Here is a 23,561-nt window from a genome sequence, read left to right as displayed (position 1 = left end):
CAATGAATGAAACAATCAATGAAAAAAAGAAAACCTAGAAGAGCAAGCATAGAAGGGAAGATGCCCATATCTTAAGTAATCACGTGCTGTGGAGTGCATGTCCTCTAGGCATGCACATAAACAGAAATGTACAAAGCTATAAACAGTAATATCAGCTACAAACAAATTCTGTATCTCTGGCTATCCTAAAACCTACTATCTCTACCTAGGAGAACTCAGAGTCCCGAGTACTAGTATTAAAGGTATATGCCATCATGCCCTCCCCTAAAATCGAATTTCAGTTTTCATGTCTATGAACAGATTTAAATAAAAAAATTTTATATTATTCTTTAAAAATGTCAAATTCAAGATATTTCTGGTTTTAGCTATCATACTATATCAAATATGAAAGCATTTCATATCTCACAATTTGGCAAACATTTGGCCTGGTATTAGTTAACTTTGTTCAAGATTTTATTTCTACTTTTGAATTAGTAAGTAACAGTTAACCATTTACTGAAATGTCCTATTCCTGGTATAGAACAATGTAAGTAAGTATTCTAAAAGTACATTGGGTTAGTGATTCTCATAACAAACAGTCTACACCTGGTGAGGACAATGAAACAGAGGTGTAGCTTAGCATATAGCCCTTGCCTAACACACAGAAGGTCCTGGGTTCTATCCCCAGTACTAAACCACTACCACCACAAACAGGTTGTTGAGATGAGAAGGCTTAAGTACAGAGAAGTGTCCATTCCAGCCAATAAGTGATAAATGGTCAAAGACAGTAAAAAGACTGTCTGGCCCACTATACATGTCCTTTCTGCTACAGAGGAAAAGAAACTGTAGTCTGGGCTTTAAAATCAACTTCACTTACAATCCTAAACACATCACTAATTGCTTTAATTCTATCACAAACATTTCCGTTCTTGAGACTCCTCCCCTCTAAGTTTAGGAAAAATAAGACTGTAACAAAACCTAGGCCTGTGAGTTCCCATTACTACCACATGGTCCTCTATCACAGGAACACCAACTGAGAGAGGATTTAGAGCACAGGATATGCCTAAGTCCTCATTCTCCTTCAACAATCCATAGTCACTATGAAGGTTTAAAGAACGGAGCCAACAAGGAGCAACCAGAACAGGTGTGGTGGTACACACTTTTAATCCCTGCACCAGGCTGAGCCAAAGCTGAGGCTGAGGCCCAGGCAGTGGCCAATGGCCAGGGGCCAGGGATAAGGCGAGAAAGCTGAGACAGGGGCAGAGGCAGATCTCTAGGAGTCAAAGCCAGCCTGGTGTTCAACACAGAGTTCCTGATAACTAGAGTCACATAGTGATGCCCTGTCTTAGGGTGATATATATTAAGAAACAGCTAATTTGCCGGGAGGTGGTGGCACACGCCTGTAATCCCAGCACTCTGGGAGACAGAGGCAGGCGGATTTCTGAGTTCGAGGCCAGCCTGGTCTACCAAGTGAGTTCCAGGACAGTCAGGGCTATACAGAAAAACCCTGTCTCGAAAAAAACAAATCCAAAAAACCAAAAAAAAAAAAAAAGAAGAAAGAAAGAAAGAAACAGCTAATTTATGAATCTTCTGTCTTCTGATTCCTTTATAAATGTGCTGAGAGACAGAGAGAGACAGACAGAGAGACAGAGACAGAGAGACATGAGTGCAGTTGTGAGCTGCCTAATGTAAACACTGAGAACAGAACTTGTGGTCTATAGAAAATGAGTCCAAGCTCTAATTCACAGAACCATTTCTCCAACACAATATTCCTTCCTTAATGGCACTCTTTAAATATCCTTAAACTCCCACACAAACTTACAACCTTACTCAAAACACAAATTTTTATTTGCAATGTTTAATAAATAACTCAATTGTATTATTCTCAAGCACTAAGTTTGTACAAAACAAGGTCAGATTGCAGTGTTAAAGAATTAGACACACTTCCTAAAATCTTTTAAACTCTAGTCTAAGCAGAAGCCAAGTATGACTAATACTTTGAGTTACATGTAACAGAAATACCTAATTTTCTCAGAACATTTAAAAATTACACTTCTGTTCAGGGCATTCATATTTTACAATATAAAGTATCATTTTTAACCTTTCACAATGATTAATTTATATTCTGGGCAGTTTGTATATATGAAACAAGTATTTAAAAATTTTTTTTGAAAGGATAGTCTTCTAACAGCTAGAAAATTAGATCATGCAGGAACCTGAATGACCACAATTAATACAAATTAAGTTTATATCTCCAGTACCATGTAAAGTGCAGGGCATAGTAAGTAACAAGTCTGGAATTCCATCACTGTTGGCAATAGGGAAAGAGCAAAATCCTTGGGCATGCTAGCCAGCCAGCCTGATCAAACCACTGAACTCAAGTTTCAAATTCACACACACACACACACACACACACACACAGGCACGCTCACGCGCAGGCATGCATATGTGCATGCATGCACGCACATACCAAAAATGTAGATGGACAAAGAGATGTTTTTATGCTTACATGTAAGTATAGGTCTCACCCCTTATCAAAGAAAAATCTCTTTTTAACAAATAGAGATCATTTCACAACAAATCAAAATGCAGAGAACAAATGCTCATGTGTTACCCAGCCTCAACTGAAACATCTACAACACAACTACTCCATCTAAGGCTCAGGAATCTTAGCAGAAAAGGCAGAAAATTGTAAAAGCCAGAGGAATACAAAGTTTGCTGTGAGACTGTGTGTCCTAAAAATGTCAGAGAAGATACACCTATGAAGTCTCATCAACGTGGCTGCCTAAACAAGATATGAGCAAGCATGAGACCAATAGATGTGATAACATGGAAGTGGGAAATCTCTTGGGGCTTCAAACATAGACAAAGAACTATAGGCAATTAAGGAATGTTGATAGTTGGTGAAACAGACTTCTCCTCAGGGAAAAGTTCCTGGATTGTTTATTCAAAACTAACTAGTCAACCATGGATTAATATACACTCAAGTAACAATATACAGACTGAACAAATTACATTCTTATATTTAAGAGTATAGTACATGCACAATAGAGAGCTATATAACAGTATACTAAGCAAGTGACCAAAGTTAACCTCAAAAATAAACTTTCCAATGTGATACTCCTAAGACAGAGTTGGGTTTTCATTAAAAGGTAAAATATTAATTTTTTAAGTACTATTGGGACATTCCAGAAAAGAAAATAAATGACAGACTAGATATGACTGAAATAATTTTACATTGGCTGAAACTGAGGGTAGTATTATAATAATGAAAAAATGTTTTTAAAATGTACACTGAAATGTTTGGGGCATAAATGTTCACTACATGTGTATATTTTGCTTAAATGTTTCAGAGGAGAAAAACAACCAAACACAATACAATGATGTGGAATTTGGTTTTGTTTCTTAAGGTCAAGCAAATTTGGGAGACTTTGAATTAAATTTCCTGATTTAATTGGTTGTTTGAATGAGAAAAGAGCCCAAATGTATTTGAAAACTTTATCGCCAGCTTTGGGAGGATATGGAACTCTTCTGAAGCTGAGCCTTCCTACAGGAAGTGTGTCACTAGGGGTGGGCTTTCAGAGTTTATACAAGCTCATGTTATTTCCTGTTCTGTGTTATCATTCTCATGCTCTCTCCCTCCCGTCTCTTCACCCCTCCTGTCCTCTCTGCTTCCCTGCCATGTCTGCCCACTGTCACATCTTCCCCAGCATGATGCTCTAGGGACCATAAGCCATAATAAAAACAATCTTCCATAAGTTGGTGCTATATTTTCGTGAGTTTTATTTTTTCTGGGGTTTTTTGGGTAGGGGAGGTGAGGAGAGTAGTGGTATTTTATCTCAGCAACAGAAAAATAATACACCATATTTCCAAATCTCTTAATATGTCAACATATACTTCTATCATCAAACAATACATTCAGTACTTTCAAGACTATTTTAACCATACTAGGTTTTCCAGAGCATCTTTTGGGATTAATATGTCTTCAAATACACCTTGAAAATGCTTATTACACTATTTCTGGAAGGAAGTAATCATGAATATCCAGAACACCATAAACACATTGCTCTGGCCCCCCAAAAAAACACTAACAGGGTAATGCTACAAAGGAGTGGTTGTTTCTAACTGTAACTGCCTGAAGACTTAAACACAAGAGCACACGACTGAACACTTGTCCACCTCTTAGCTCTACTAAAATTCTAATAAGCATATTTAATGTCCTCTCTAAAACTGAAACTGAACAAATTCAGTATCAATATACAATTAAAATATGCATTCACATGCATTCATACAAAACAAATGAGAGGTTTGGTGAGATGTTTTATACAGTGTATCTAAATTTTTAATGTCCAAATGAATTGTCCAGAAAATTAATAAAACTCAGAATGCTTTAATATGGAGTTAGAGCCAATATTCTGCATTTTCTAGAAAACTCTAAGGTAGCAAGACTATTGACCTATACATTATAAATTAAAGTAAAAATATAGCACAAAAGAAGAACAAAAAGTTGATGCTTGCAACCAATATTTGTGGCTTTATATTTCAAACTGCTTTCCAAAGTCCTAATTCTTCCCACAGAAAACAAGTATTTTTCATTAGTTAATAAAAACAACACAAGTAAAGATAATACATGTACGACTGTTATCTGAAAAACATTATTTTTTTCAGATAGTCACAAATGTATACTTACAGACAACCAGCTTGTACTCTATACTTTCACTCTCCCCTTTTAAATTCCCACTCTGAAAAAAACAAACAAAAGCAATATACTTAATTGCATGGAACTATGGAATTCTCTAATCTTACTAACTATAAGTCTGGAAGTAAAACTGTCCTACCCCAATATAACAATGATGAAGCCAGAATCCTTATTGATGATTTACTGAAAGCAGTAGTTCATTTTCATAAACCATCCCAAAACATAAAATGTATAGAACAAACTGCTATGTTGGGCATATACAACAGCTGATCAAAATCATTCAAGATTTTTATTTGTATAGTTTTTCTCTTAGTTTTTAAAGTTTTTCACTTACCTTCTCTTATCTTGATAATGCAATCACTGAAATAGTCAGTTCTTTGAATCAATGAAATAGCATTTTCAAATACAGAAATAGGTAAACAGGAATATTATAATACATTAGATCATATATAACAATATACACACAAAGACTAATAACTATGTTTACAAAATGTATTTTATATAACCAAATGAGGTTTGAGCTAATTATCTGACTGTATAGCTTAGGTATCAAAACACAGCACTGTCATTCAGCAAGTCTACATGTGACATATTATCTTCTTTTGTTAACAAAGAAAACTAGATAAAATTAAAATTATTTCTCTTTATACCTGGATTTTATCAAATTATACCTTTTAACATTTTACTTCATTAAAAACAAGGACATTTCTTTGCATATTACATGATGTCAAAAGTTGAATTTCTATAATAAAATAATTTTGTAGTATTTTTGTTACAATGAAGGACAAAGCTTAGCCAACTGTTTAGATTCCTCTCCTTTATGTTGTGTCTTTGATCACTAACAATACTGTGTGAACAGCCAACAGAAGGCTGACATTTCATAAAATATGCAGTGATAAAAACTAATACTGTAGCATCTGGGAGCAATATATAAAATGCAGAAATACACCTAATAACTGTGATCTTAAATTATGAGCTACTTACTTTTAAAAGTTAATGGGGAAAAATATACCTAAGATTAAAGGAAAAAAAACAGCAAAATAAAAGTTTTTTTTTAATTTTTTGTACTTCTAACTCTTAAAATATGACCATTATACTCCTCTTCCCTACCAAAAACTTATATGCTGGAGGCCTTGCTGAACAAGCTATCTGAACTTTTAACAACTGAAGAACATACTACAAAATTGCAAATGAAAGATATGAGGACATGGGCATAGGGGAAAGTTTCCTGAACAGAGAACCAATAGCTTATGCTCTAAGATGAAAAATTGAAAAATGGGACCTCATAAAATTACAGTTTCTGTAAGGCAAAGGACACTGTCAAGTTGACAAAAAGGCAACCAACAAATTGGGAAAGGATCTTCACCAACCTGACATCTGACAGAGGGCTAATATCCAATATATACAAAGAACTTAGACGCCAGACAGCCAAATAACCCTATTAAAAATGGGGTATAGAGCTAAACAAAGAATTTTCACATGAAGAATTTTGAATGGCTGAGAAGTACTTTAAAAAATGTTTAACATTATTAGTCATTAGGGAAATGCAAAACAAAACAACCTGAAATTTTACCTTACACCAGTTAGAATGTCTAAGATTAAAAACTCAGGAGACAGTTGGTGTTGGTGAGGATGTGGAGAAAGAGGAATACTCCTCCACTGCTGGTGGGAATACAAGTTGGTACAAACACTCCGGAAATCAGTCTGGGTGTTTCTGAGAAAACTGGGCATAACACTTCCGGAGGACCCTGCTATACCACTCCTGGGCATATACCCAGAGAATTCCCCAGCATGCAATAAGGACACATGCTCCACTATGTTCATAGCAGCCCTATTTATAATAGCCAGAAGCTGGAAAGAACCCAGACGTCCCTCAATGGAGAAATGGCTACAGAAAATGTGGTATATTTACACAAAGGAATACTACACAGCAATTAAAAACAATGAATTCATGAAATTCTTAGGCAAATGTTTGGAACTGGAAAATATCATCCTAAGTGAGGTAACCCAATCACAAAAGATCACACATGGAATACAGTCACTGATAAGTGGATATTAGCTCAGAAACTCTGAATACCTAAGACACAATTCACATATCAAATGACTCCCAAGAAGATGGAAGGAGAGGTCCTGGATCCTGAAAAGGCTTGTTCCAGCATTGTAGGGGAGTACCAGGACAGAGAAGTAGGAGGGGGTTGATACAAGAATGGGCAGAGAAAAGAGGGCTTAGGGAACTTATGGGGAGGGGGGAACCGGGAAAGGGAAAATCATTTGGAATGTAAACAAAGAATATAGTAAATAAATAAATAAATAAATAAATAAATAAATAAATAAAAAGTTCCCACCTTAGAAATCTAAACATTCTAAGGACACCACAACAAACCAAACACGATAAAATATATCTAACAATTTTAATTTTGCCACTAGACATGTTTTTTTTAATCACAGAAGGTGGTAAGTTATATAATAAAGACAATCTAAGGCCAATCATATGAATTCTCGACACAGGCTTTGGGTTAATGGGTCACCTATCTACATCAAAATCAGGTCCCTAGAAAATATTCTAGTTTTTATAAATTATGCTAAATGTATACATTTAGAGGAAATAAAAATATGAATGCTATATTCAGTACTTCAAGAACTCTAAATCAGAATTCAACTAAAGAAAATACACAATAGTTAAGTATGTGGGAGGTACTACCTTGTGATTATAACTAGCATCTGAATTTAGGGATTTCATTCCTTAATGTACACCACCAGCCTGTTAGTATACCATTTTATGTCAGTTAACAGAGATAAATATTCTTTTCCCTTCTCATATTTCCTTCAATGCTACTTAACATTTTAGGCCATAAGTTAAACAGCTGTCTCAACATCACTTTTCATCTCCCCCTAGACAAGGAAAGGCATTACAGAACTGATAAGAGTATTAGTCAGGGTTCTCTAGAGCCACAGAACATATGGGCAGTCTACATAGTCCGGGAATTTGTCGATGACTTATAGCCTGTAGTCCAACTCCCCAACAATGGTCACCAGCAGCAGTGGATGGAAGCCCATGGATCTAGCAGTTACTCAGTTCCACGAGGCAAGCAGGCAAGTAAGAGTGAGAGTGAGTCTTCCTCCTTCCAATGTCCTTATGTAGGTCTCTAGCAGACTATGTGGGCCAGATTAAAGGCCTGTGCCACCCTGCATTTAATCCCAGACGACCTTGAACTCAGAGATCTCCTTGTCTTAACCTTCTGGAATTTATGGCCACTATGCTTCAAGATTTCCAAGCCAAGATTCAGGTCAGAAACTTGTATTTCTGAGCCTCCAGATTAGGATCATAGGTGAGCTTTCCAATTCTGGATTGCAGTTCATTCCAGATATAATCAAGTTGACAACCAGGAATAGCCACTACAATCCACCCCTTGTCAACTTGACACAAATAATATTTCATGTCCACATGAAATAATAACAAGGTCATGAATATGTCTAACATGATATAACTATTCCTCACACAATTGCAAACACTTTGTAAATTTACAATGGCGCAATGTCCCTTGGGAACATTCCTTTAGTGTCTCGACTTAAATACCAATTGATATTAAAGATATTGGAAGAAAGACAAATGCATTCTTAAAAAAATAAGACAGAAACATTCATATTACTTTATAATCCTCATTTCTGCAACTGGTTACGTGGCCTTAGCTGGTATTTATAACGGCCTTCCTCTGCCACCCATTCTGTATTTCCTTCACTCTTGGCAAGCACCTCAGCAGGTCTTGGCTCTTTTCCTGGAAGACTGACCCATACATTCATTCCTGATGGGTCTTCACCCTTTGTCATCCTGTTTGCATTAGGCTGTTGTAATTTCCCATCGACTTTAATCAAAGGACATAGTAGTTCTAAGAGAAGCCCTAAGGGATCTCCTACACTACAGACATAATCCTGCTTACCTCCATTGGGGAGAGGGAATCCAATTTGCCCATGGCAATCTGGATCTATCACCCCTCCTAACACTGTTATTCCTTTCTTAGCCTGTTGGTTTAAGGGCATTAGAAGCCCAAAATGACCAGGGGCAAGTCTGAATTTCCAGTTAAATGGAATGTTTGTTGTGGCTCCTGGTAGGAGCACTCCCCCCTCTAGAACCAAAACTTCTGGGCCAGCAGAACCTAAAGCTGTGGGGACAGGAAGTAAAAATTTTCCTAGAGGGTCACTAGGAGTGACAGTGAGTGGAACTATTCCCCTTTCTACCCCTTGATTCCTGGACCCTGGCTATGGGAGAAACTGTACCATATATCAGACACTGATTCAAAGCATATACTGCCTTCTGAAGAACTCTGCCCCAGCCCTCCATGCTGTTGCCACCTAATTGGCACTGTAACTGTGTCTTCAAAAGGCCATTCCATCTTTCTATCAGACCAACTGCTTCAGGATGATGGGGAACATGGTAAGACCAGTGAATTCCACGATCGTGGGACCAATGTTGTACTTCTCTGGCTATGAAATGAGTCCCTTGGTCAGAAGCAATACTGTGTGGAATACAATATATAAGGCATTCTGTGAATCCATGGATGGTGGTTTTGGCAGAAGCATTACATGCAGGAAACGCAAATCCATAACCAGAAAAAGTATCTACCCCAGTAAGAACAAAATGTTGTCCTTTCCGTGGGAAAGTGGTCCAATGTAGTCAACCTGCCACCAGGTTGCTGGCTGGTCACCTTGAGGAATGGTGCCATATCTGGGGCTCAGTGTTGGTCAGTGTTGGTGAGTGGAAGTCCATGTTGCTGAGCCCAAGCATAACCTCCTTCTCGGCCACCATCGCCACTTTGTTCATGTGCCCATTGGGCAATGACAGGGATGGTTAGGGAAAGAGGCTGACTGTCCACAGAACGGGTCATCTCATCCACTTGATTACTGAACTTCTCCTCATTTGAAGTCATCTTTTGGTGAGCATTTACATGGAACACAAATATCTTCACATCCTTTGCCCATTTGGAGAGATCTATCCACATACTTCTTCCCCAGATGTCTTTCTCACCAATTTTCCAATTGTGATTATTCCATGTCCCTGACCATCCAGTCAATCCATTGGCTACAGCCCATGAGTCAGTGAACAATCATACACCTGGCCATTTCTTCCTCCAAACAAACTAATATCATGTGTACTGCCCAAAGTTCTGCCCACTGTGAAGATTTTCCTTCCCCTATATCTTTCAGGGTTGTCCCAGAAAGGGGTTGTAATGCTGCAGCTGTCCACTTCTGGGTAGTGCCTGCATATCATGCAGAGCCATCAGTAAACCAGGTCCTAGTCTTCTCTTCTTCAGTCATTCAGTCATAGGGAACACCCCATGAGGCTATAAGTCCATGCTTGGCAGCAGATGGCATTGTAACAGGAGTAGAAACCATAAGCATTTTTAGCAACTTCTTCAAGTAACTTGTATCTTCAGGACCTGCTCTGGCCCTATCACATATATACCACTTCCATTTGATAATAGACTGCTGCTATGTACCTTCTATTTTATGACTTGGAAAGTCTGATAACACCCAGCTCATGATGGGCAATTCAGGTCACATAGTAACTTGGAATCCTGTTGTCAAACATTCAGTTTCCACAAAAGTCCAATAGCAGGCCAAGAGCTGTTTTTCAAAGGGAGAGTAGTTGTCTGCAGATGATGGTAGGAGCTTTGCTCTAAAATCCCAAAGGTCTCTTCTGTGATTCACCTACAGAGGCCTGCCAAAGGCTCCAAACAGCATCTCTATCTGTCACCCACACCTCAAGTACCATCAAGTCTGCTAAATCATATGGTCCAAATAGTAGAGCAGCCTGGATCTGTTGAAGAGCCTTCACCTGTTCCAGGCCCCCCAGAACGCTAGCAGCTTTCCGAGTCACTTGGCAAATAGGCCTGAGTAACACACCTAAGTGAGGAATGTGCTGTCTCCAGAATCCAAATAGACCCACTAAACATTGTGCTTCTTTCTTGGTGGTGGAAGGGGCCAGATGCAATAACTCATCTTTTACCTTAGAAGGAATATCTCTGCATGCCCCACACCACTGTACTACTAAGAACCCACAATAAAATTTTAGTTACCTAATCCTTCTAGAGAGTCCCCTGGTTTCCTATAAGAAGGCCTGTGTGTCTTTATCTGGAGTCATCATTCTAGAAAATGATTAAGTCCCACATGCTGGTAGTTTCTGCAGAATAAACATTATTACTTTTTGAAAAAAAAAACTGATCTCAAAAAAAATTTTTGAACTAAAACAAAAGTGTATTTATGTTAGTTATATTCACATCTCCTATGTTCTTCTTGTCTATAATAAATATTACTAACATTTTCTCACATTTAGTTTGGTATGTATTGTAAGCTACACACTATGATTAGATATTTCCTAACTTTAATAAAGCAGACCTATGGGGGGGGGGGGGGAAGGGAGTTCAAAACACTTGACCTTTTAACACGTCAAAATACTAACTACACCCAACTTTAACCTAATTTATAGGGTGGAGCCTCACTGAGTTTATAAAAAAGAAGAGAAGTCATAAAAAGTCTCCAACCTCACATTACCTTTATCCATAAAGAACTGAATGCAGCCAACAAACTAAATGAACAAGAAAAGGATTCTCTGGTACCCTAACCTTTATGTGATAGTACCTATGTTAATGTGATGCAGATGTTTGGATCAAAACCAGGATAATTTTAAACCACTAAATTTGTGATAATTTGTATGGGAACTACAGAAAAAACTCACAAAAATATTAGAAATCATTACAGCAAGAATATGAATATAGAAAGGAACTATTTCAAAGGATTCTGGCTCTTTATCACTTGCTAATATCTATGCCAACAATAATTCACACAGACCTATACCTTAAAAAACAAACTTTTTAAGTGATTTTTTTAAATTCTAGTTAAGTAACTGCCTTAAAAGAATCAAATACCATGAGCAAGGTGAAAGTAGACATTAGGCACCTTTGTTCAATGACAATTTAAAAATTATTACAACTATTATTATTATTATATTGATTTTTTTATTCTTGAGCTTAGCTTGAGGGGATCTAGTCTTAGAAACTCAAAAGTAACTAAGCCACACCAAGCCACCTATCTTTCCAGATTCTTCTCTCACAAATTGAAAATGAAATTCATGAGCCACAGAGGATGAATTTTAGAAAGCAGAATTTTAATGTAGGGAACTAAGAAGAAAGAATGAGGATCGCCATATAGCAGGAAGGGTCTCTAGGAGTGGGATAACACTCAGCCTCACTGTCTTGGGTTAATACAGATTTACTGAATAGGAAGTGAGTGGTAGAGAGCTGTTTGGTCAGTTCCCACTCCAAGTGTTCAGGGGCTTTAACAGCTTCAGTCACGTTCTCATAAGACATTAAGGAAGGAGTTCTCCTTTAGAGTAAAGGCCATAAACACCACATTACTTTTGCTATCTCCACTATATGGCTTCAGCAAAACCAGAAACATTTCTGAACTCTGGCAAGGACAAGGCTCATGACAAAACCGAGGATATTTCTGACTTCTGGTCAAGAAGGAAAACTCATTTTGGGGCATCTTTCACTGCTTACTTTACCTTTTCCTATTAAAATGTTTCTCTCTATATAATAACAACTCTAAAATAAATTAAATAGGACTAACATGTCTACTTGAAGCATTTCAAAAACTCTAATTTAGGCAGACTACGAATCCACAGAAGAAGCAAATACAGAGCTAGGCTCTCCTGTAAGATGGAAATGCTACAAGTCTAAGTTTCAAAGTGATAAGACCAGAAAACAGAGCTGGATAGAGATGGAATATCACTTTATCACTTAACCTTTCACTTTAAAACACATCTCCATTTTGTTGTGCTTGTAAAAGCTTAAGCATACGTGTAGTCATTCCAAGTAAATCCAAATCTACGTAAATCCACTCTCAAAAATTCAGAGTAGGGACCAGAGAGATGGCTCAGAAGAGCACTGGCTGCTCTTCCAGTAAACCCAAGTTCAATTCCCAGTTCCACAGAACTGATTACAACCAACTAAAACTATAGCCACAGATGAGCCAACAGGTTTATCTGGTCTATGCAGGTACCAGGCACCCACAGAGTACACAGACATAGCTGTCAGCAAATCATCCATAAAAATAAAATATTTTTTACTTAAAAGTAACTCGTACTAACTTAATTTCAAACCTAATTATAAAATTATAGGTACTAAAAAAAACTGGTGCCAATCAGAAGTCTATTAATAGATTATCCTAGACTGGCAAAACCCAAAAAGACTATATCTAGCAGTCAAGTAAATAGAATAAATTAGATATTTCCATGGACTCATGAGACAGGACAAACTGTCATTTCCGAGTAATTTAGAGATTATCAAAATCTTTAAGTTTACTAAATCTTAAATCAAGAATTTTATTTCTAGAATTTAATGAAAAGGGAAAACTAAACAAAGCTCTGTGCCCAGTCATCTTATTAGCAACACTGTAGATTGTACCTGTCCTTAGGCTAAGAACTGAGCAAGGTATCTCAGAGCTACTTAGTAATACTAAGCTGACTTAAGCATATTTCCTCAATATTAACTGAGAAGCATGTAAGCCATGAGGTACTCTTTGTTTTCTTGTTTTATACTACTGACACTTTGTACAACACAAACAAAAACAAAAATAAGAAAATAAACATAATCCATTTTAAATAACTTTGTTGAGATAGAATGCAAATATAACTTGTTCATTTGAAGCATATGAATTAAAGGTATATGTACAACTACCACAATTAATTTTAGACTATATAAATACCAAGCCACCAACCATTTCATACCCACTGATGCCCCTCTATCTCTGCCAATGTGAGTGGTCATAGTGAGCAATAAAACGGCTACTCAGTCACCTAAAACTGCTCGCCTGTATGCTTGAAAGGTCAGTTACACCTTTATGAAATCAGTAACTTAGTTCCCCTCCCTCATCAAAGAGAGCTTTTAGCTTTTGAGGAAAAAAATGTACATATCTGTCCAAACCGGAAGAGTGGTGATGTGTCTTAAAAATGAAAGTTTACTTGTCAAAATATTTCTATAAAGGAAATAAAGAGAACTTATTTCCATGGTAAGTTTTGATGTGTCAGAGTATACTTGGATTGTTATTAAAGTTCCAGGACACTCACTAGCTTAAGGTTCCACATCAAATCCTAAACATTAGAGACAAAAGAGGGAGAATTTTTAGTAATTACCTCAAGCTCTCCATCCTAGAAACAACAACAACAAACCACAGCATTTGTATTGAAACTTGTTGGGTCTCTGAAGTTGAGAAAATAAGGAATCGCCTTTTGACTAAATAAGAAAATGTGTGAGTACTAGAGTAGAACAAAGTCCCTGATCAAGAAAACAGAAATTCTGGCCTTTGTAGAAACCTAATTGTCCAGTTGGGCTGGGAAAAGACTGACCCTAGAAATGCGTGCCCTAGCTATGTTGGAGAGATGGGTGGAATGACCAGTCCTTCCACCCTGAATCTCTATCCCTAATGCAGCAGCTTACTGGGTCACAGGCATATGACTTTTTTTTTATTCGATATATTTTTTTATTTACATTTCAAATGATGTCCCCTTTTCTAGCCCCCCACTCCCCGAAAGTCCCATAAGCCCCCTTCTCTCGCCCTGTCCTCCCACCCACCCCTTCCCACTTCCCCGTTCTGGTTTTGCCGAATACTGCTTCACTGAGTCTTTCCAGAACAAGGGGCCACTCTTCCTTTCTTCTTGTACCTCATTTGATGTGTAGATTATGTTTTGGGTATTCCAGTTTTCTAGGTTAATATCCACTTATTAGTGAGTGCATACCATGATTCACCTTTTGAGTCTGGGTTACCTCACTTAGTATGACGTTCTCTAGCTCTATCCATTTGCCTAAGAATTTCATGAAATCATTGTTTCTAATGGCTGAATAGTACTCCATTGTGTAGATATACCAAATTTCTTGCATCCACTCTTCTGTTGAGGGTTACCTGGGTTCTTTCCAGCATCTGGCAATTATAAATAGGGCTGCTATGAACATAGTAGAGCATATATCCTTATTACAAGGTGGGGAATCCTCTGGGTATATGCCAAGGAGTAGTATAGCAGGATCTTCTGGAAGTGAGGTGCCCAGTTGTCTGAGGAACCGCCAGACTGATTTCCAGAGTGGTTGTACCAATTTGCAACCCCACCAGCAGTGGAGGAGTGTTCCTCTTTCTCCACACCCTCGCCAACATCTGCTGTCTCCTGATTTTTTAATCTTAGCCATTCTGACTGGTGTAAGGTGAAATCTTAGGGTTGTTTTGATTTGCATTTCCCTAATGACTAATGAAGTTGAGCATTTTTTAAGATGCTTCTCCGCCATCCTAAGTTCTTCAGGTGAGAATTCTTTGTTTAACTCTGTACCCCATTTTTTAATAGGGTTGTTTGTTTTCTAGAGTCTAACTTCTTGAGTTCTTTATATATATTGGATATTAGCCCTCTATCTGATGTAGGATTGGTGAAGATCTTTTCCCAATTTGTTGGTTGCCGATTTGTCCTCTTGATTGTGTCCTTTGCCTTACAGAAACTTTGTAATTTTATGAAGTCCCATTTGTCAATTCTTGATCTTAGAGCATACGCAATTGGTGTTCTGTTCAGAAACTTTCTCCCTGTACCGATGTCCTCAAGGGTCTTCCCCAGTTTCTTTTCTATTAGCTTCAGAGTGTCTGGCTTTATGTGGAGGTCCTTGATCCATCTAGATTTGAGCTTAGTACAAGGAGACAAGGATGGATCAATTCGCATTCTTATGCATGCTGACCTCCAGTTGAACCAGCACCATTTGTTGAAAAGGCTATCTTTTTTCCATTGGATGTTTTCAGCCTCTTTGTCTAGGATCAAGTGGCCATAGGTGTGTGGGTTCATTTCTGGATCTTCAATCCTGTTCCATTGATCCTCCTGCCTGTCACTGTACCAATACCATGCAGTTTTTAACACTATTGCTCTGTAGTATTGCTTGAGGTCAGGGATACTGATTCCCCCAGACTTTCTTTTGTTGCTGAGAATAGCTTTAGCTATCCTGGGTTTTTTGTTATTCCAGATGAATTTGATAATTGCTCTTTCTAACTCTGTGAAGAATTGAGTTGGGATTTTGATGGGTATTACATTGAATCTGTATATTGCTTTTGGCAAAATGGCCATTTTAACTATATTGATTCTATCGATCCATGAGCATGGGAGGTTTTCCCAATTTTGAGGTCTTCTTCCATTTCCTTCTTCAGAGTCTTGAAGTTCTTGTCATACAGATCTTTCACATGTTTGGTAAGAGTCACCCCAAGATACTTTATACTGTTTGTGGCTATTGTGAAGGGGGTCATTTCCCTAATTTCTTTCTCAGCCTGCTTATCCTTTGAGTATAGGAAGGACACTGATTTGCTTGAGTTGATTTTATAACCTGCCACTTTGCTGAAGTTGTTTATCAGCTGTAGGAGTTCTCTAGTGGAGTTTTTTTGGGTCAATTAGGTAGACTATCATGTCATCTGCAAATAATGACAGTTTGACTTCTTCCTTTTCAATTTGTATCCCTTTGACCTCCTTATGTTGTTGAATTGCCCGAGCTAGTACCTCAAGTACAGTATTGAAAAGATAAGGAGAAAGGGGACAGCCCTGTCTAGTCCCTGATTTTAGTGGGATTGCTTCAAGTTTCTCTCTATTTAGTTTGATGCTGGCTACCGGTTTGCTGTATATTGCTTTTACTATGTTTAGGTATGGGCCTTGACTTCCTGTTCTTTCCAAGACTTTAAGCATGAAAGGATGCTGAATTTTGTCAAATGCTTTTTCAGCAAAACTCTCAATCACCGTAGATGGAGAAACTAAGATATTCCATGACAAAACCAAGTTTACCCAATATCTATCCACAAACCCAGCCCTACAAAGGATAATAGGAGGAAAACACCACCCTGGAAAAAGCAAGATAGTAACCTTTCATCAATCCCAAAAGAAGTTAACCAATCAAATTTAAAAAATAATGTCAAAAATGACAGGAAGTAACAATTCCTTACTAACAAGTCACTATTCCTTAATATCTATTAACATCAATGGACTCAATGCCCCAATAAAAAGACATAGACTAACTGACTGGATACGTAAACAGGACCCTACATTTTGCTGCTTACAGGAAACACACCTCAGGGTCAAAGACAAACACTACCTTAGAGTAAAAGGCTGGAAGACAATTTTACAAGCAAATGGTCTCAGGAAACAAGCTGGAGTAGCCATTTTAATATCAGATAAAATTGACTTTCAACCCAAAGTCATCAAAAGAGACTCTGAGGGACACTTCTTGCTGGTCAAAGGAAAAATACAACAAGAAGAACTCTCAATCCTGAACATCTATGCTCCAAATGCAAGGGCACCCTCTTTCGTAAAAGAAACTTTATTAAAGCTCAAAGCACACATTGCACCTAACACAATAATTGTGGGTGACTTCAACACTGCACTTTCCTCAATGGACCGATCAGGAAAACAGAAACTAAACAGGGACACAATGAAACTAATTGAAGCTTTGGCATATGACTTTTAAGTCTGCCTACTCTCCAGATTCAGAAAAGCTTAACATTTTCCTCTATTTCTTTTCTGAGTATGAGGAGGTTTTTCGTTTGTTTCTTTAACAATTTGGGAGTCCCTAACATTTGGTACTCCTCATTCTTTTCCTAAACCAGTGCTTCTTAACCTTCCTAATACTGCAACCCTCTATTACAACAATCCTCCTCTCGTGGTGACCCAATCAAAAAAAAAAATTGTTCCTACTTCATAACTGTAATTTTGCTACTGTTATAAAATTTAGTGTAAATATCTGGTATGCAGGGTGGTCTTAAGATGACCCCTAAATGGGTTGTTCCAACTCAAAGGGGTCTTGACTCATAGGCTGATAACCACAGCTCTAAACTCTGTGGGCTGCTTGTCTAATGTGGTGCCTTCATAATATTCCCTTCCTCCAGACAACAACTTAAAGTTTCCCACTGGCCTGCCCTGGGGTTTTTCTTTTAAACTATAAAACTGTCTGAAGTTTTCTGATTTCTCTGGAAACTCAGTTGCATCCTATAATGTTTTTCTGAAAACTTTCTTATGAGATGATACTTTGCTGAAGCAGAAACACAGGATGATGTTTAACTAAGAACAAACACGTGGTGCTTTTCTGAAAGCTGCATAGAAACAGGGCATATGATGTTTTTCTAGAGTGAATGCTTGAGGAAACACATGATGTTTGGGAAGGGTATAAATATATCTCAACAGACAGTGGATGATGCACGTGGTATGCTATTGGTTTGCCTTGCCTTTTTAGTTGATCATCATTTGTCATGGCTTCATAACACACACACACACACACACACACACACACACACACACACACACATACACACACTATACCAAAAACCTTGTACCAATGTTCCATCAGCTTCTTGCTGCCTCTGAGGACTCAGGCAAATTGATAGAGCTTCACAGTTTCTTCTGGATCAAACTGCCTGTCATTGCTGACTCATAAATGCTGTTGACAAATGGGTTGAGTTACTGCTGCTGATTCATCTAAAGTAAAATAAACTGCTCGTATCCCGACAACACAAATTAAATTCATCCCCCAAAAAATATTTGTAAGTAGATCCACATTGTCCTTTGCCCTATTAATCCTTCTTTTCTACTACCTCTAGTGGGTGGTGGGCTAGAAAAAAAGTTAAAACATTTAATACACATATTAAAATAGGTTTATAATATAAACATACAATTGTCCTTTTCACTTAATAATGTTTCCATTTGAGAAGATTTTAAAATTATTAATATTATTATTATTATTATTATCATTATTATTTTTGGGACAGGATCTCTCTATGTATGGAGCCATGACTGTCCTGGAACTCATTGTGTAGACTAGGCTATTCTTGACAACAAGAGATCATCAACCTGCTTCTGCTTCTGCTTCTGCTTCTGCTTCTGCTTCTGCTTCTGCTTCTGCCTCTGCCTCAGTCTCAGTCTCTGGCTATATCCTCCCAATGCTGATATATACAGCCATACCCAGCCCTCTTAAATTATTTGATTACTGAGACTAAGAATCCCAAGAGGGTGCCCAATTCCACGGTATCATCTGGCCAATATAAAACTATTCCAAAATTCATCTAGCGTATTCAGTGCCATGCTTGGGAATATTACTGATGCTTCTACTAAAAATTGCTCACTCAGTACTTGCTACCAATTATCTGCTCAGCTTCTTCTCACACAATGATTTTTTTTAATTTTTTTTATTCGATATATTTTTATTTACATTTCAAATAATTTCCCCTTTTCTAGGCCCCCATTCCCCGAAAGTCCCATCAGCCCCCTTCCCTCCCCCTGTTTTCTCACCCAACCCTTCCCACTTCCCTGTTCTGGTTTTGCCCTATACTGCTACACTGAGTCTTTCCAGAACAAGGGGCCACTCCTCCTTTCTTCTTGTACCTCATTTGATGTACGGATTATGTTTTGGGTATTCCAATTTTCTAGGTTAATATCCACTTATTAGTGAGTGCATACCATGATTCACCTTTTGAGTCTGGGTTACCTCACTTAGTATGATGTTCTCCAGCTCCATCCATTAGCCTAAGAATTTCATTAATTCATTGTTTCTAATGGCTAAATAGTACTCCATTGTGTATATATACCACATTTTTTGCATCCACTCTGCTGTTGAGGAATACCTGGGTTCTTTCCAGCTTCTGGCAATTATAAATAGGGCTGCTATGAAGATAGTGGAACATGTATCCTTATTACATGCTGGGGTCCTGGTCACACAATGATTTTTATCCTTCTCTGAGTAGTATGGACATCCACAGAACATCATTGATTTGAAGTAACCCAAAATCTGTTCCTTACAAATATTATACAGTATCACAGTTCTTAAGGGCTTTAAAAAAGATTATTATGAATTACTGAAAAGGGTATGAAAAACTTGGTGTATAAAGAAATTAGGATATAATATAAAGAACTATCAATTTTGTTAATCATGTTTACACACATATTTTTATTCTATTTTTCCATCACTTCAAATCATTAAAGGTTTTGTGCTCAGGGGCTGGAGGGTGATTTAATTTCATGTCATTGTACATACTAGGTAAATGATCTACCACTACTAACCTCTACCTTTAGTCCCACAAAAGAATATTTCAATGTCATTTTCTGATTTGCTCAGAAGCCCGTTACCTGAAGGTGACCACTATATTCTAGAAATGGGGATCATCAGACCCAGGAAAGGCCTCATTCAGAAAAAAAAATCCACAAAGGGTATGTTGTTCTCTCTTCCACATATCAAATTATACTCTTATTGTACGCCAAGTCAACCTGACTACTTCTTATCTGTCCACAAGTTTTGGTGTTTGGTACTTTTCCTCAAAGTTACTGCTCTTCCTTCATAAACATTAAGTAGCTTGGGAAGATACCTTAGGAATAAGCAAATATTATTTTTCTCCTCAAGCTTTTCACCTATTTTATTTTTTAATCGACTTGTCAGTCGATTGCACACATCCTACATGAAATAATTATTACTGTGGTATTTGTCTTGTATGAAGTGGAAACATAAGGGTTCTTTAGAAAGTCCATTGGATGGTGGGGCAAACAGGTGAAAGTGGACTGAGGGGTAAAAGGCTCAGGAAGACTCGTGAAGGAACGTTTCACTGAAGCAGACACACGAGAGAGAATGTTTTGCTAAGGCAAGCATGTGAAAAGACACATGATGAAGAATTCTTTGCTAACAACACACATGTATTGGTCCAACTTACATTGTATAGTTGAAGTGTAGTTATCAGGACTCTGTGGACTCCGGTTGATTAGATACATGTGCTGAGGCAAGACACATGCTGTGAGGCAAGGCACATGAAATCCACTTGATGTTTGGAGGGTATAAATAGGATTCCACAGAATGATGGAGACAGAATTTGGCTTGCTGGTACAGCTAGCTGTGCAATGTTTATGGGTCTCAAGTATTCTTCCCTGATAGAGGCACAGCTGAGAACTTCTGGTGTTTCTGTTGGTCCCTCCTCCTGAGTTAAGCCTAGGCTAAGGCCTGGATGTCTGTGCTAGATTGTGTCACCATTGTTGCTAACCTTACTCTACAGAACTGGACTGCTGGTCTATCCATGAAGTGTTTGTGAATGGATTCGAGCTGTTACTGCCTGCTATCCTGTGAACTGAATTGCTGATTTTCAGACAACACAGACAAGAGTTGCTCCAAAGAACTTTTCTAAACAGGTCCACTTCCCCCAAATCCTTTCTTTTCTAATACCTTTGGTGGGTGGTGGGCTACAAAGATAATTAAAATGTTTACGAACCATCATTAAGAATAGGATTTGAAAAAATTAAAGTTATACCTTGCTGACCTGGGAGGTCCTGGTGGTCACTCTGCTGTCCCAGGTGTGCTGAGGGCACAGACCCTGCTCAGTTTCTTTCCCTCTGTAACTGGTGGTGGAACAAAGGCTGCCATGACACATGACTGCCTTTCCCTTCACGAAGCTTCACTCATTTTAATAGCCATGTGTGTCCAGGCCGTGAGTGAGGAGTTTTTATTTTTTATTTTTTTTCCCCACCCTCAGGTCCTGCTAGACTATATAGCATGGCAGTCTATACCAATGTGAGGGGTTTCTTTTCTTTGTTTTTTTTTTTTGTTTTGTTTTGTTTTTTTAATATATTTTTTTATTCAATATATTTTTATTTACATTTCAAATGATTTCCCCTTTTCTAGCCCCCCACTCCCCAAAAGTCCTGTAAGCCCCCTTCTCTCCCCCTGTCCTCCCACCCACCCCTTCCCACTTCCCCATTCTGGTTTTGCCAAATACTGCTTCACTGAGTCTTTCCAGAACAAGGATTCATCACCATGTAATAAGGATACATGCTCTACTATGTTCATAGCAGCCCTATTTATAATTGCCAGAAGCTGGAAAGAACCCAGGTATCCCTCAACAGAAGAGTGGATGCAAAAAATGTGGTATATCTACACAATGGAGTACTATTCAGCCATTAGAAACAATGAATTCATGAAATTCTTAGGCAAATGGATGGAGCTAGAGAACATCATACTAAGTGAGGTAACCCAGACTCAAAAGGTGAATCATGGTATGCACTCACTAATAAGTGGATACTAACCTAGAAAACTGGAATACCCAAAACATAATCCACACATCAAATGAGGTACAAGAAGAAAGGAGGAGGAGTTTTTATATAGCCCTAGTCTCCCCATGCAACTACAGCTCGTGCTGGACCCTGGCCAACCACCTCCATGTTGAGTGTTACTTTACATGGAAATCTCTGAATATATATATTTTTAATTACATCTATCTATCTATCCATCATCAATCTATCTTACTATCTGTCTGTCTATCTATCTGTCTATCTATCTATCTATCTATCTATTCTGTGGTATGTGTGTTTACATGAAAATCTTTGAATATACTTCCTTTATTACATCTATCTATCTATCATATGTGAATGTATGCTTACCTGCAAATCTTTAAATATGCATCCTCTATTATATCTATCTATCTTATACACATACACATGATTCTGAAAAAATTAAAAGCTACAATTGTAATACTTTTCTTAAATTGCTCTACACTCAATAGTTATAGTTGAGAAAAACATGGTTTTAAAGCTCTATCAGGTAACAAGGAAGAAGAAATTTCTTAAAACAATAAAGTGTATTGTTATCTTTGGCGATAGTGACTTAACTTCCTCAGTCAGATATCAACTAGTTCCTTTTATAAAGTATCTATGAGTTGTACATGACATCTGTCAACAGCTGTAGTATTTCATTTTATATATAACTATCCAAATATTTTGTTGCTAGCAATGCATCATGATGCATATTTAAGGTTTTCCAAATAAAGAATCTTGAGCAATCTATTTTAAAGTAGCTAGTTCCACAGCACATTTGAGGCTAAGGGTTAAGCTTATTTCCAGAATCAAAAGAAAAATAGCAAATGTTTTGTCTCTGCAAATCTACTCCCATTCCTTGGCCTGAAACCCTGTCACAGGAACAGGAGAGAATATACTGGTTAGAATGAGGAGCAATCATGGCGAACAGTGAATTCCAAAGCTCTTGCTTTTCAAAAATATTATACTTTGTGACAGGATGAAGACCCCAAACATGTAATATAACCTTAAATTATTCAGTTACTCTTTTACAAAAGGAAAACTTGTCAAGTCTCTTGTAGAAAGACTTCAAGGTTACTCAGGGTTTCAAGAAATATTTTTATCAAAACTTTACTTTGTACTTCATCAAATATATTACCTTACATTGAAGACAAAGAATATCACTAATTATATCAGAGTAGTTATTAATATTTAAAGCTAAAGAATTATTTTAATAGGCAATCTGGTTTATCCCTAAGTATATTTTAAACCCCAAGAAAAAATTTGACATCTAACCACACCAAATGAAAATCCTAGGAAACTAACAACTAGTACCAAGTCTAGAAAATAACAAAATCTATCAATAATGTATTAGTCAGTATGTGGTAAACAATGCATATTCAATATACTCCTAACTGAGGTTTATAGTTTCTTCTGGACTATTTCTACTGCAGACTAAATTTTCAGAAGTGTATAATTTTAATTATTTCCTACTAAAACATGAAAAAGACTTAGAATATATCTAAATAACAAGGAAACATATTATTCTTTGTATTATATTTATATATTCCAAGGTGTTTTTGTAAATGATATGAAGTCAATTTTTTTCACGTGATTTATTTTCATAGTAGACACTTGTATGACAAAAATTGATAAAATACGAAACTCTACTCATATTTCTCATATTAAAAATTATGATGACAATGTCCTACAAGCCATATCATAATTACTACTGTAGAATTTATTATGACCTAATTTTTTTATAAATCTTAATTTATATTTTTTAAA

General features: G+C 37.3%; 1 protein-coding gene across 1 annotated transcript in view; it reads right to left on the bottom strand.

The window, feature by feature from the left end:
* Window positions 1-23,561, bottom strand: part of Tbc1d5 (TBC1 domain family member 5) — a 533,074-nt gene that overhangs the window by 427,657 nt on the left and 81,856 nt on the right. Inside the window, exon 3 of the mRNA XM_052191804.1 lies at window positions 4,670-4,721. The gene's annotated coding sequence lies outside the window, so the exon portion shown is untranslated. The remainder of the gene's footprint in view (window positions 1-4,669; window positions 4,722-23,561) is intronic.

This window comes from Apodemus sylvaticus, chromosome 9 (genome assembly GCF_947179515.1).
Source record: "Apodemus sylvaticus chromosome 9, mApoSyl1.1, whole genome shotgun sequence".
NCBI classification, from domain to species: domain Eukaryota; kingdom Metazoa; phylum Chordata; class Mammalia; order Rodentia; family Muridae; genus Apodemus; species Apodemus sylvaticus.
Note: the sequence above shows the minus strand (reverse complement) of the source record. Positions and strands in the feature narration are given on the sequence as shown.